Here is a 15,136-nt window from a genome sequence, read left to right on the forward strand (position 1 = left end):
TATCTCATCTCACACTATCCTCCTCTTAATATAATTATTTGGAGCATATACCCCAGTTACATGGCATGAGAAGTTCTGAAAATGTGCCAGAAACTAGCAAGTCATAGTGTGCTACCCGTTTCCAGAACTTCCCCCTCCCAGCTTCTACAATCCCACATCATCAAGATACACCGTCTAGTGCCACTAGCCTCTAAATGAGAAAAACTGATCCATCTACACCCCCCTCATACACTTGTTTGATAATCTCTCTAATATCCCATTATAATTTAGTCTCTTGGAAGCATATGATGTCTGCCTTCCAATCAACTACCAAACTCTGCACTATTCTTCTTTTATCCCTATCGTTCAATCCCCTTACATTCCATGACACAATTTTGAAATGCATGGAACCAGTGTAAGAATCTTCCCCCCTACCCCACTCCTTTTCCCCTCGCTCTTGAATTTAACATCAAAAGTAACTATCCCTTTTAGTTCATGTTCCCCTTTGAATCTTATCTTCTTACACACACTATCAGACTCCATCCTTCTTGCTTTCCTGCAACTATCTACTTGTAGAAGCAATTCCAATACCTCCTCTTCATGCCCCTGGAAATCTAACCCAAGTAATTTGCCCAACTTGATTAAATTCTTTTAGACCCATTGTGATATCTACCTTTCTGTAACTTGAATGGCTTGTTGTTGCTGAATGAGAAGAGGTTCTGCCTCTTCCACTTCCCAATTCTCTATTTCTCTAGTTGTATTTTGTTGATCTAATTCCAAAGATAGTTTTTGAATTCCCCTGCTCTCATATTCTCTCTCCTCCTGATCTTCTGCTGCCCTAATTAAGTCTAGAGAAGGTCCCCCAACAAAAGCTTCTGTTAAGGCCTTGTTTATCTCTGCACTTTGGGATTTTGCATGCGCCAACTTTTGGGTGGAGTCAGATTCTAGAGCTTCAGTAAAAGGATCTCTGAATAGATCTTGTGAGTTGGAATCTTTCAATTCATTAAAAATGACTTGGGTTGCAAAGTCTGGCCCCAAGGAGTTATTAAAGTCAGCCACTTTATTGGGCTTAGCTTGCTGGCCCATTTTATTACCTTCATTAAACCCTAACACATGCCTCTCACGTGGACCTTTTTAAAAAATATTTTCACCTATCACAGAAGTACTACCCCACGTGCTTTCTTGCTGTAAAATCCCTATAAAGAAGGGATTTTTGTACTTCATTGCAGTTGGTAGCCCTATTTGCCTGATAGGTAAAGGTAGTACCTGGTTCTTGCACATGATCTTCTTCTCCGATGCCCCCCTCTGCTAATTTTGGCGAGATTTCATATCTTGACTTGCTTTCCGGCCAGCTTGGAATGTGAAGGGTGATTCCGTTACAAGAGATGGATATATCTCTTCGGGAGATTCCTCCCATTGTTCCTTACCAAAATTCTGGACCACTTCAGGTGATATTTTTAGCTCTGTTTCTTCTTCAGTGGCCACTCATCCTCCATAGAATTCACTTATTTTTTGAAAATTTCTCTGTGACCACAGATGAAGGGGAATCCCTACTGCTTTGATCCACGTTTCTTTGATTTCAATAAAATATGGGGTACATCCTACCATGGGATTCCACCATTCTAATTGCAACCTAAGCTTTTTCCATAACCACTACCCTTGTAAGGTCCTTTCAGCTATGTATCTATTAGGGAATTCAAATAAAAACAAATCCCCATATATCTCATATATGTTTACCCCAATAACATTCTTCCAAGCTGAGGTTGACCACCTTCTAATGTCAGCAAGTGTTGGTTTTTCCTTCGCCACTTCTTCAAGCACCCCACTAGACATCTCTTCAAAGGCCCATTGTCTTGTACCTTGACAAATTCAAGAATGTCAATATTTCCACTGTTGCAAGTCACCACTGCTTCCCTAAGACTCCTATTCTGCCATTTGCTATCTTGTACAGCCTTCTTATAGGGATAATTTATCTCAGTTAATCTTGGGGGAGCTACCACTGTCACTTATTTTGAGTCTTTAATGAAATTGTTGATCTTAAATGCTATATCTCATTCCAGCCTGCATTAAAGACTGGTTCAGGAATAATAAGTATTGATCTTCCTGCACCATTTAATGACAGAATACTCATGTATCTCCCATACACATTAAATTTTTTGGTGCATAAGTACTCTGTGGCCTGCTATGATATTTTCCATCTCATGAACACTCTATTCTAGTCCTTTGAGGCCTCTTTAAGAACAAAACAAATAATCTTTCTGCTCATTGTCGATCTACTCATCATCTTTCGACTTCTCTCATCCCATTCGAACCACTCTCTGTTGCTAGCAAACCACCTGATAATATCAAAAGATTTGAACTCAGTATTGGAGTAAATCTTGTTCTCCCTCATACCACAAGCTTGGGAAAAGGTCAATGTAGAAAGCAACCACAGAATGTGATTCCTTGAACAAAGAAAATAGAGAGGAAGGGAGGGAAATAGATTGTATCAGGAAAAAATAGAGGAGGGGGGAAGGGAAGGGTAGAGAAAAAGAGATGTCTCTGGTGGAAGAAGGCCGGAGAAGGATAGATTCTCCCTCCTAGAAAGGAGGAGAAAGAAAGGTCTCGAAAAGAGTGCCTGAGAGCATTTTTTTTATAAATAATGCTTTGGAGTATTCTCTTCTCCCTTAATTTTATGCTTTTCTTATGTCTCCTCTAAAGATACCCACCATCTTCCCGTGTAAGGCAAGTCATTTGCTCCTAGGTTCATAGGCTATTAGCATGAGTATGCTAGCTAACTTATATTTTTACGAGTTATCACGAGTAAGTCGACATCATCCTTCAGAAGGAACAAATAAAAGCTAAGAATGTCTTTCTTAGGGTACGAGACGAGGAAGTGCAACTTGCCTCTACACCATAGGCTTTAAAAAAAGTCAAACCTTGTATCTTTTTCTATTAGAAGTTGGCTGCTGTAACTAAACTTTTTCGCCAATAAAGGTCAATGGCTATTGAACACTGGCATTACATGTCATCTGAAAATCCTGTGCAACGCGAAGGGAAGGCAGCTTGCATGTGGCTATGTGACCTCATACCAAACTCTGACATGCCAAAACCCATTATGTCCAGCTACTTGTGGATAGAGGGCATTGAAAGTCGATATAGATCATTATCAGTCTCACAAATTCCATTTTTAACACTTCATGATCGGCAAATTATTAACTAAAAAAGAACAAACCTACGTCATTTATTGAAACGTGCCAAAATAAAGGATCTAATGTACTTACCGTAATATGAGGTGATGATGAAGAATAATTATATGATCATATAATTGCATCAGAAATAACGTTATTGAAAAAACAAACATTAAAATCAGATCATGCCAATGGAAGATCCTTTGAACACAGCCCCTCCCCACAAAAAAGGAAGCAATAAGTGCCTTGTTAAAAGCTCTACAACATATAGATGGTCTGAGATGAAAGAGGAAATCTAAATAATGTTAAAAACAAAACAATGCTTACCTTTGTGGACACTCCTTATTCCATGAGCAAACAAGCGAAGCAAATCAAGGTACGGTGAATTGTGGATTCCTTCAAGTTGCATATAGGCCCAATATAAATGTTAAATTATCCAAAAATACTAGAGGGGTCCTAAAACATAACAATGATTACCAATATTTAAATATATCCAGCACAAATGTAATTTTTGAGGAGGTAAGGTTACCTATGTCCCCCTTCTATATGTACGCTTTTTTAGTCCCTTAATGAACAAGGTAGGGGTCAATGCCTAACCCCATCACCATGGGAGGTTAAAGCCTGGGTAAGTGGAGTTTAATTTCTTTTTAAAAAAATATAATGTACCAATATTCTTATGAAGTGAACATAAATATCAAGAGAGATACAGTGACTCAAATTATGAATAAGAATCTCAATCTGTCAGAAAAACTAATTTGGAACAAGTGTTTATATCATACTTTTCCTAATCTCATGACTTACATTTATATCCTTTTTTATTTGCCTTCTAACAGAATCTACTCCCACAATCTGAATATATAATGCGTGATTTCAGTTGAATCTTGTGATTTAATATTGTGCCATAATGAGTTTTTTCCACTTCCAATTTTTCATCTAATCTCAGAAGGAACTGCAAAGAGAGGTTTCAAACACTTTTTTCTTTTGCAAGCTTGGTGAGAACACAAAATTGTTGTCTCTTCATCTGTTGCACCTACTATGCATTCTCCTGAATACTGAACCGAAATACCAATGTCTTCCAAATTTCAGGCTATTTTAGTTCTTTTCTTCTATCATGCATATCCTAATTTCTTTCTCTTCTTTTTTAAATTCCAAAGGTTATTTGGTACTTCCATGCATATACAATACTTAACATTTGCAGCTATATATTCTTCCAGCGATTAAAGACATGTAGGTAGACCATACAAGTTTGTTTCTAAATTGGTTTTGACAGGTGAAAATTGATACCGACATGTGAATCGCAAGTCCATTTGACAACCTTTTTGACAAGTATGCTTTATACAAAAACTACAAGAGTTCAAATTTGTAAGAAATCAAAAGGCTTGAGCAAACAAACTCTCTTATTGGTCCTCCCATAGTAGTGTCATCAGCTACAACAACAACAACATCTCAATTCAAGCAGGTTGGGGTCAGCTATGTTGCTTCATTTAAGCTCGCCTAAGTCCAATATTATAAACTTTTAGCTTCTTTAACACTAGATGTTTTCCACACTTCCTACAGGCATGTAAGTTTCTGACAAGGCTAACAAATGATGGACCTAAACTACACCTAACTTTTTTTACAACAGAGAAATCATCGAGTGTCAATAACGCATGGTTCGACACTCGGTGTGTAATGGGTCCACTCATTTATTTTTTTCCACTTAAATTTTAGGCTTTTGTATGATGTGCCTAACTCATATCATGTGTCGTACTCTTACATAAGACCAAAGCGCTGGGGCACCTAAACTATAATTAGACTAAAACTTAATCTCCACTAATTAGTGTCGCCACACAAATAGAAAGCTGCAAGACTAGATAAAGAGATCATAGACTATACACGTAAGATCAATGTGACATGGAACCCACCAACATTATGAGAGAGAAAAATGGTCAACATGCTCCATCGGTAACCAAATAAATAACAGAAAAATAAGCATAAGAGTTTATGAACATCAATGTACCTAGGGATGTGGCCTAGAGGTTAATGAAGTGACTTGAGAACCATGAGGTCTCAGGTTCAAATACAAAGCAAAAATACTAGGTGGTTTCTTCTTATTTATTCAAACATTTGGTGGATAAAGTTACCTTGTATATGTGAAGGTAGCAGCTACCCGTGAAATTAGTCGAGGCTGGTCCATACTCCACACAATTATTAAAAAAAGAGAGATTATGAAAACAATAAAGTAAAATTGAGGAATTGGAACCTGAAGAACATTAGGAAGGTAAAGAATCTGGTAGAAGGCGAAGAGAAAAGGATACGAAGTGGCTTCCACAATAACATGCGGCAGTGCAGAACTCTTGAGTGCTGATGATATATGCCTGTGTCACAAAGTTATCGATTTGCTCCGCTTGCTTTTGTTATATATCCACCATCTTTCACCGTTTTAATTTCTCAGGAAAAAACACATAATTATAATATTCTAGATTACACCACTAAATTGGGTTCAAACTTCAATATCATTTACAAAGTTAGAAATTTACTAGTATAAAATATACATATTTTATGTATATTATATATTAATTAAACAAAAAATATGTAACAAATGGCCAAACTCTTTACTGTATTAATATGAACTAGAACTCATTTACAGATTCGGATAATAATTCAACACTAACTACTGAATTACAATGAGAAATATAAGGATTAGAGATTAAGAAGGGGAGATGAGAAGCTTAGACTCAAAGCAAAGAGATGAGAGCAACAGACATTTTCGTCTTCAACAATAGGCATAATCCCTTCTCTCTAACTGCTAGTCCTTAACCAATTTCTAAATGGACCTCGATCCCAAATAAAACTCTCCAAACCTTTGTTTATTAAATATTTTGATTTGGCCATCAGTATTTGACAGTGACCTGTTTGCTCATTAAATATTACTCCCTCCGTTTCAATTTATGTGAACCCATTTGACTGGGCACGGAGTTTAAGAAAAGAGAGAATACTTTTGAACTTGTGGTGTAAAATAAGACACATATATTTTTTGTGGTTATAAATCATTGCATAATGGTAAATTATTTCCAAATAAGGAAAGGGGTCATTCTTTTTGGCACGGACCAAAAAGGAAATAGGTTCACATAAATTGAAACGGAGGGAGTATTTAGTATTGAATTACCTGTGAAATATTAAAACAATTGTTCGATGAGTATACATTTCAATCGAATAATGATTTCTACTAGCAACAAAAACAAATTTTAATCTTTTCTCTGGGTGAACTTCATTCATATACACATGCAACTAACTTCCATACTTCCTTTTTTAACTTGAAGTGCTTTAAATACCTCATTCTCGACTTCAACCGAATATTGTCCGAACTCATTTGCTAATAAGAAGTGTATATTTTTCATACATGCATGCATGTTATTATCATAATAAGTGGAGTATAAGAAATTTAATACTCCACACCTGATAACTTCATAAGCTTATGTTTCATACTGCTAGTAATCAATAAATAAAATAAACTTCCTTTGCTAAATATTTTTATTCAGCCTTTTGTTAAGATTATCCAATGTTTTTATCGGTATATATAGGAGTCATTACATCTTAGCTCATGACATTATATACATATATAAATGATTCATCTAATTAAATACACTGCTATTTTACTTCTTCGAGAGAAGTATGATTTCAGTCTGAAACTACATTAATACATTTCAGCTAAGTGCCATGTCCTTGTTCTCAAAGTTTTCCATCCACGTGTTCACGTCAGTCATTTACCCCAAGTATATAATTCTTTTTGTTTTTTTGATAAAAAACAATGTCAAAGCTACAAAAAAAAGAAATGAAACTCAATTGTCCCACGTATATATTTCTGCTTCATAGCTATTAACTTGTCGATCATAAGCAGGTGCTCGTCTGCATTGCCTTATTCAGAGTTCTATGTCAGTTCTCGTAAATAGACTTTTTTGTAAGTAGATGACCTAACACATGATGCCTAGATATTGATTGCTTTAAGGAGCATATATGCCAAAGAGGAGATCTGTATGTTATTTTGTAGCACAAGAGGTCAAAGATATGAAGCAGAAGTACATCAAAAAGTTTCATTAATTAACCACTCTTAACACATTCTAGTTGTGAGGGAATTAAAAACTTTTCTGTATCTATAAGACCACGGAACCTTGAGTAGCTATAAGTGAGGAATGATCAAATACATAACCAAATGTCAAATCAAGAAAAAACCTACTATATAATATAGTAAAATCAAGAAATAAGGCGTAATATCACCAATGTAGAAAATAGCAGCTGGTCGTCGAAACGTAAACATAAATACCTACCAGTTAGTGCATGTATCATACTCCCCAGTTGGCCAGATCTGAGATACCTCCATGCAGCAAATTGTAGCTGAAATTTTGTGGAGAGTCAGTTCGTTACCCCAAATCAGCTCATGGCTACCAAGAGTTACCGAAAGAGCAAATATAATACCAACCCCAAAGCATCTCCTTAACTGACTCAGTTTTCCTCTCACTATGCCATATTAACATAGTCAGCAAGATTAGAATTTGGTAAAATTTTCTTCACAATAGATTAATGAGGTAACAACTAACACCCCCCCCCCCCCCCAAAAAAAAAAAAAAACGAAACACACGACGGGAAAAAGAAAAAACAATAAACATCATAAAAAGGAGAACAGGTTAAGGGAGGCAAAAAGCAACCTTGAGCCTTAAATTGCCTATGAGGCGAAAAAACTATACTAAAAGTTTCTATGTGAGCTTCACCAGATGGCCAAATAGACTACCCCTTGAACAACAACAAAAACATACCCACTGTGACCTCACAAGTGAGGTTTGGGGAGGGTGGGATGTAGGCAGACTTTATCCCTACCTTGTTTCTACCTTGTGTGAGTTAGAGAGATTGTTTCTCATAGTTACTCGGCTCAAGAAAAACATTTTAAAACAAGTTTGAAAACTTCAAGAGTAAAATAGCTAAGATGAAAATACCGAAGGAAAGAAATATATTAATAGAAAAAATAGTAAAGATAACCAAAGTAAAAGAAACAACAATAGTAATAGAATTAAAGAATAAGATAATAATAATAATAATAATAATAATAATAATAATAATAATAATAATAATAATAATAATAATAATAATAATAATCTGATAAGGAGAAGAGGAAGCAGATAATTAAGGTGCTTAAACTACCCACAGAGAAGAGAGAATAGCTCGACTATCTACTAACCTTTTATCTTAATCCTCAACCTCCATGCTTTTCTATCTAAGGTCATGTCCTCGGTGAGCTAAAGATAAACTATATCCTGTCTAATCACGTCTCCCCAATTCTTCTCCGGCCTACCTTTACCACTGCCAACTTCCCGCACCTTCTCACTGGGGCATCTGTGCTTCTCTTCACATGCCTAAACCATTTCAGCCTCCGTTTCCTATCTTGTCCACTACAAGGGCCACTCCCACCTTGCCCGGTATATCTTCTTTCCTAATCTTATTCTCCTAGTATTCCCATACATCCATTTAAATATCCTCATTTCCGCTGCTTTCATCTTCTGAACGTGTAAGTTCTTGACTGGACAACACTCTACCCCATATAACATAGTTGATTAGAACTTACCTTTAAGTCTTGGTGATACATTCTTATCACATAGGACCCGGATGTGAGTCTTTATTTCATCCACTCCACTCCAATTCGATGTGTGACATAATCATGATCTCCCTATTTTCTTGAATTATTGACCCAATATACTTGAAGCTTCCTCTCTTGAGGATGACTTGTGTATCAATTCTCACTCTTCCACATTCGCCTCATGTGATGCGTCACTAAACTTGCACTTATGTACTTTGTTTTAGTCCTGCTCAACTTGAAACCTTTAGGCTCTAGGGTCATTCTCCAAACCTCCCGTCTATTATTAACTTCACCGCGTGTCTCGTCAATCAATACTACGTCATCTGCAAATAACATACACCATGGTACCTCCCTTAAATATGCCGTGTCAATTCATCCATCACAAGGCAAATGAAAATGGGCTAAACGCTAATCCATAGTTAATAGACTATCCCTTGAACAAATAGAAGAAAAATCCTAAAATAAATCCTATTTCTGTGTATCTTCAAATAGTTGAAACAACATTAATATTTATGTTCATGACAATCATACATCCATTTGTAGGAAACAGATAGATTCTAGTTCACCTTCTTATCCAGAAGAACAGAGAACTAAACCCTAGCCACATCAATTAAACGAAGCTCTAAAAGAGACTCCAGTGCTGCACATTTCCCAAACGTGGAAAGAATGATATCTCTTATCATAATGATTCTCGGAGTTAAAGTTAGATACTCACCACATAGATGTATTAATTTATAAAGAAAATATTCAATTTTAATGCATATTTGTGACATTTAACTCCTGCATAAGTGAATCATATGGAAGCATCTGGAAAGAATGCTTATTAGCCGCAACTCAGATAACACAGAGTATCAGTTAGAAGAAGTATTTTATAGGAACAGCAATGTCAAATTATAAAAAGGTGTCTGAGAAAGAGTAGGACAGTACAAAAAAGTACTATAAACGAAGATAAAAGATCAAAAACTTAACAATCATTCGAGGCAGTTATACCAGCAACAATGACATCTCTCAAATAATATGATATACAGAGATGACTAATCAAAAAGATAAATATGATATGCATAGATTTTTGGCATTTGAGTGAAGTAGGCTATCACATCCCTAAACCCGGACCCGGTCGTGATGGCGCCTCTCGTGAAGACAATGCCAGCCAACACTTTCCATATCCAATTATTAACGGTTAAACCATAAAAAACAAATCTAAAGTACGATAAGATAATCCAAAGTTGACAGATAATAGCATAATTCACGAAAAATAACCCAACACGGCCCGATACCGGGGTGTCACTAGTCATGAGCATCTAGCAAAACGGGATACTCCAAATGTAACTACAGAGTTTAATACATAAAACTAAATGATCAGCACAAAGGAGCGGGACCAGATACACTTGAATCTGCACAAAGGGTGCAGGGAGTAAAGTGAGTACTCCAACTCAGTGAGTAATAATCATAAATAAAGACTAAAAGCAGGAAATAACGTATAGCATAAAGCATGCTATAATGAAGCATTAAAACCATTTAAAATAGTAAACCAGTAAAAGATAGGTAAAATCCTTTAACTCCAAATTTACTTCATGAAAAGACTTTTTCAACAATTAAGCATGGTAATTGACAGGAAATTAAGAAAAAGATAAACACATAAAGATTCGTCCCTCGGGCACAGTATCAACAAATCCGCCCCTCGGGCAACATCTCAGAACAATACCAGCCCCTCGGGCTCAATCTCAGAACAGTACTAGCCCTTCGGGCTCAATCTCAGATCACAATGGGTACCCGTGCTCACTAGGGGGTGTACAGACTCCTAGAGGGGCCCCTTATGGCCTAAGCGCAATATCAAGATACCTCGTGGCCTCATCACTAGGCCCTCGACCTCAAATTAATCAATCCACCTCGTGGCGTACAAATCTCAGGCCCTCGTCCTTATAATCAGTATCAAATGTTTCCTCACAACAAAGGCCTCGACCTTACTCAGTCAAAATCCTCGCAAGCCCCTCGGGCAACAGTAAAACGGTGATTCTCAGTTCAGTTATCATTTAAAAGATCATTTGAGTATTTAAAACATAGTAAACATGGCTGAGTATGAAAACAGTAAAATATATCATGACTGAGTTCAAGTATAAAGTCAAAACAGTGAGAAAATACCAGTAAAAATCCCCGAAGGGTTCAAATAGATGGCTCAAGGCCCAAATATGGCATTCGGCCCAAATCATGATGATAGCAAATAGATTTCAGTCAAATACGCGGTAAAATAGTCATTCAGGACGGACTAAGTCACAATCCCCAACAGTGCATGACCCCACGCTCGTCATCAAGCATGTGTGTCACCTCAATATAGCACTAAGATGTGCAATCCGGGGTTTCATACCCTCAGAACATCATTTACAATCATTACTCACCTCGAATCGGTCAAATCTCTAGCTCGCGACGCCTTTGCCCCTCGAATCGGCCTCCATTCGTGTCGAATCTATCCAAAATCAGAACGAGGACGTCAAAATATTCTAAGGGAACGAAGTCCAAGCGAAAGTAATCGAAATACGATACAAATACCTAAATTACCAAAACCCAACCATCGGGCCCACGTCTCGGAATTCGATAATTTTTACATCAATAGATTCCTTCACGAGTTCATACATATCAAAAGTTCTAAAATCCGACCTCAAATGGCCCTTCAAATCCTCAATCAAATGTCTAAATTTCCAAGCCCTAGTTCTTCAATTTTTTTGGCTTAATTTCCATGATTATTTAGGTGGAATTCACATTAGAATCGAGTTTTAAGTCCAAGAATCTTACCTCCAAGTGATTACCCTTGAATCCCTCTTACATCCCCTTCAAAAAGCTCCAAAAATGATCAACAATGGAAGAAATAAACCCCAAAATCACGGACAAGACGATCTTTTAAACCTTCTGCCCAAGCCTAAAATCCTTCTTCGCGAACGCGGTCAACGCCTCGCGTTCACGAAGCACAAAATGACTTTGACCAAAAAACTCCTCTACGCGAATGCGACATGCCCTTTGCGAACACGATGGTTCCTCAGACTTACTCTTCGTGAACGCGATGAACAACTCAACCTCAAACCCAGCTGACCAATTTCGTCTATGCGAACGCGCTCCCCTTCTCGCGAACGCGAAGCACAAATATCCAGTCCTTCGCAAACGCGAAGGCTTAAGTCCACCCTTCATAAACTGACCCTTCACGAACGCGAGGACCCACTCACGAACGCGAAGGTCTAAATCTTCTGCAACACACAACAGTTTTTCTACAGTTTTAAACATCATGAAATGGTTAGATTGACCACCCGAAACTCACCCGAGGCCTCCGGGACGTCAACCAAACATGCCAACATATCCCATAACCTCATTCAAACTTGTTCCAATCTTCGGAATGCTCAAAACAATATCGAAACACCAAATTCGCATCGGATTCTAGCCTAAGAATCCCAAAATCTTCTAATTTACGCTTTTGATAAAAAAAACTCCACCAAACCACCTCCAAATGTCCTGAAATTTTGCACACACATCCCAAATGACACAGCGGAACTACTGCAACTCTCGAAATTCCATTCCAACCCCTATATCAAAATCTCGCCTACCGACCAGAAATTGCCCAAAATATCAACTTCGCCAATTCAAGCCTAAATCTACTCCGAACCTCCAAAACTCATTCCGATCGCTCCTAAGTCCCAAATCACCCCCTGAAGCTAAACGAACCATCAGAACTCACATCCAAGCCCTCTAACACATAAGTCAACATCTAGTTGACTTTTCCAACTTAAGCTTCCTCAAAAGAGGCTAAGTGTCTCAAACCTTACCAAAATCATTCCGGATTCGATCCGACCAACCCAGTACCACATAACACGGATACACAAAGCATAAAGAAGAAGAAATGGGGGAAACTGAGCGGTAACTCAAGAGATGACTGGCTGGGTCGTCACATCCTCCCCAACTTAAACAAACGTTCGTCCTCGAACGAGTCAAGAAACATACCTGAAGCCTCAAACAGGTGAGGATATCTGCTCTACATCTCCCGCTCGGTCTCCTGTAGCCTTCTCCACGGGCCGACCTCTCCACTGCACTTTTACTGAAGCTATATCCTTTGACCTCAACTTTCGAACTTGATGACCCAAAATAGCTACTGGCTCCACATCATAAGTCAAATCATCATCCAACTGAACCGTGCTGAAATCCAAAACATAAGACGGATCCCCAATATACTTCCGGAGCATAGAAACATGAAATACCGAATGCACATTCGACAAGCTGGGTGGAAAGGAAAGCTCATAAGCCACCTCCCCAGTCCTCCGAAGCACCTCAAAAGGCCCAATGAATCACTGACTCAATTTCCCTTTCTTCCCAAATTTCATAACACCCTTCATGGGTGAAACCTTCAACATAACCTTTTCACTAACCATGTAGGACACATATCGAACCTTCGTGTCAGCATAACTCTTTTGCCTCGACTGCACTGTATGAAGCCTCTCCAGAATCACCTTCATTTTCTAAGGCATCCTGCACCAAGTCTGTCCCCAATAGCCTAGCCTCACCGGGCTCGAACCAACCAACTGGAGATCTACACCGCCTCTCATACAAAGCCTCATATGGAGCCATCTAAATACTCGACTGGTAGCTGTTGTTATAAGAAAACTCTGCAAGTGATAGAAATTGATCCCATGACCCTCCTAAATCAATGACGCAAGCACGCAACATGTCCTCCAATATTTGAATAATGCGCTCGGACTACCCGTCCGTCTGAGGGTGAAAAGTTGTGCTCAACTCAACCTGAGTACCTAACTCTCGCTGTACAGACCTCCAAAACTGCGAAGTAAACTGAGTGCCCCTATCTGAAATGATGGAAACTGGGACATCATGCAAATGCTCAATCTCCCGGATATAGATCTCTGTTAACCGCTCTGAAGAATAGGTAGTACATACAGGAATGAAGTGCGCGAACTTAGTCAGTCGATCCACAATCATCCAAATAGCATCGAACTTCCTCAAGGTCTGTGAAAGTCCAACAACAAAGTCCATAGTGATCCTGTCCCACTTCCACTCTGGAATATCCATCCGCTGAAGCAAGCCACCCGGTCTCTGATGCTCATATTTCACCTGCTGACAATTGAGACACCGAGCTACAAATCCCATAATGTCTTTCTTCATTCTTCTCCACCAATAATTCTGCCTCAAATTCTAATACATCTTCGCGGCACCTGGATGAATGGAATACCGCGAGCTATGGGCCTCCTCCAGAATCAACTCTCGAAGCCCATCCACATTGGGCACACGAATCCGGCCCTGCATCCTCGACACCCCATCATCACCAATGGTCACATCTCTAGCATCATCATGTTGAACTCTGTCTTAAGGACAAGCAAAAGCGGATCATCATACTAGCGCTGTCTGATGCGATCATATAAAGAAGACCGAGAAACCACACAAGCCAATACCCGACTAGGCTCCGAAATGTCTAACCTCACAAACCAATTGGCCAAGGCCTGAACATCAACTGCAATAGGTCTCTCCCCAATTGGAATATATGCCAAACTCCCCATACTCACTGCCTTTCGGCTCAAGGCATCAGCCACCACATTGGCATTTCCCGGATGGTACAATATAGTGATATCATAATCCTTAAGCAACTCTAACCATCTCTGATGCCTCAAATTAAGATCCTTCTGCTTGACCAAGTGATGGAGGCTACGATGATCAGTGAACACCTCACAAGACACACCATACAAGTAATGTCTCAAAATCTTCAACGCGTGAACTATGGCAGCCAACTCTAAATCATGAACGGGGTAGTTCTTCTCATGGGACTTCAACTGACGAGAAGCATAAGCAATAACTCTACCCTCCTACATCAATACACAACCAATTCCAACTCTCGAAGCATCACAATACACGGTATATGAACCTGAAGCAGATGGAAAAACTAACACTGGAGTTGTGGTCAGAGCTGTCTTGAGCTTCTGAAAGCTCTCCTCACACTCGTCCGACCATACAAATGAAGCACCCTTCTGGGTCAACTTGGTCAAGGGCGATGCGATAGATGAGAATCCCTGAAGAAAATGGCGATAATAACCCGCCAAACCAAGAAAGTTGCAAACTCTATGGCTGAGGACGGTCTGGGCCAACTCTGAACTACTTCTATCTTCTTCTGATCAACCTAAATACCCTCGCTGGACACCACATACCCCAAGAAATCCACTGAACTAAGCCAAAACTCACACTTGGAGAATTTTGCATAAAGCTTCTCCTCTCTCAATCTTTGCAACACAACTATCAAATGCTCCGCGTGCTCCTCCTAACTATGGGAATATACCAGAATATCATCAGTGAAGAATATGACAAACGAGTCAAAAGAAGGCCGGAACACATTGTTCAT

This window comes from Nicotiana sylvestris, chromosome 8, assembly GCF_000393655.2.
Source record: "Nicotiana sylvestris chromosome 8, ASM39365v2, whole genome shotgun sequence".
Classification (NCBI taxonomy): Eukaryota; Viridiplantae; Streptophyta; class Magnoliopsida; order Solanales; family Solanaceae; genus Nicotiana; species Nicotiana sylvestris.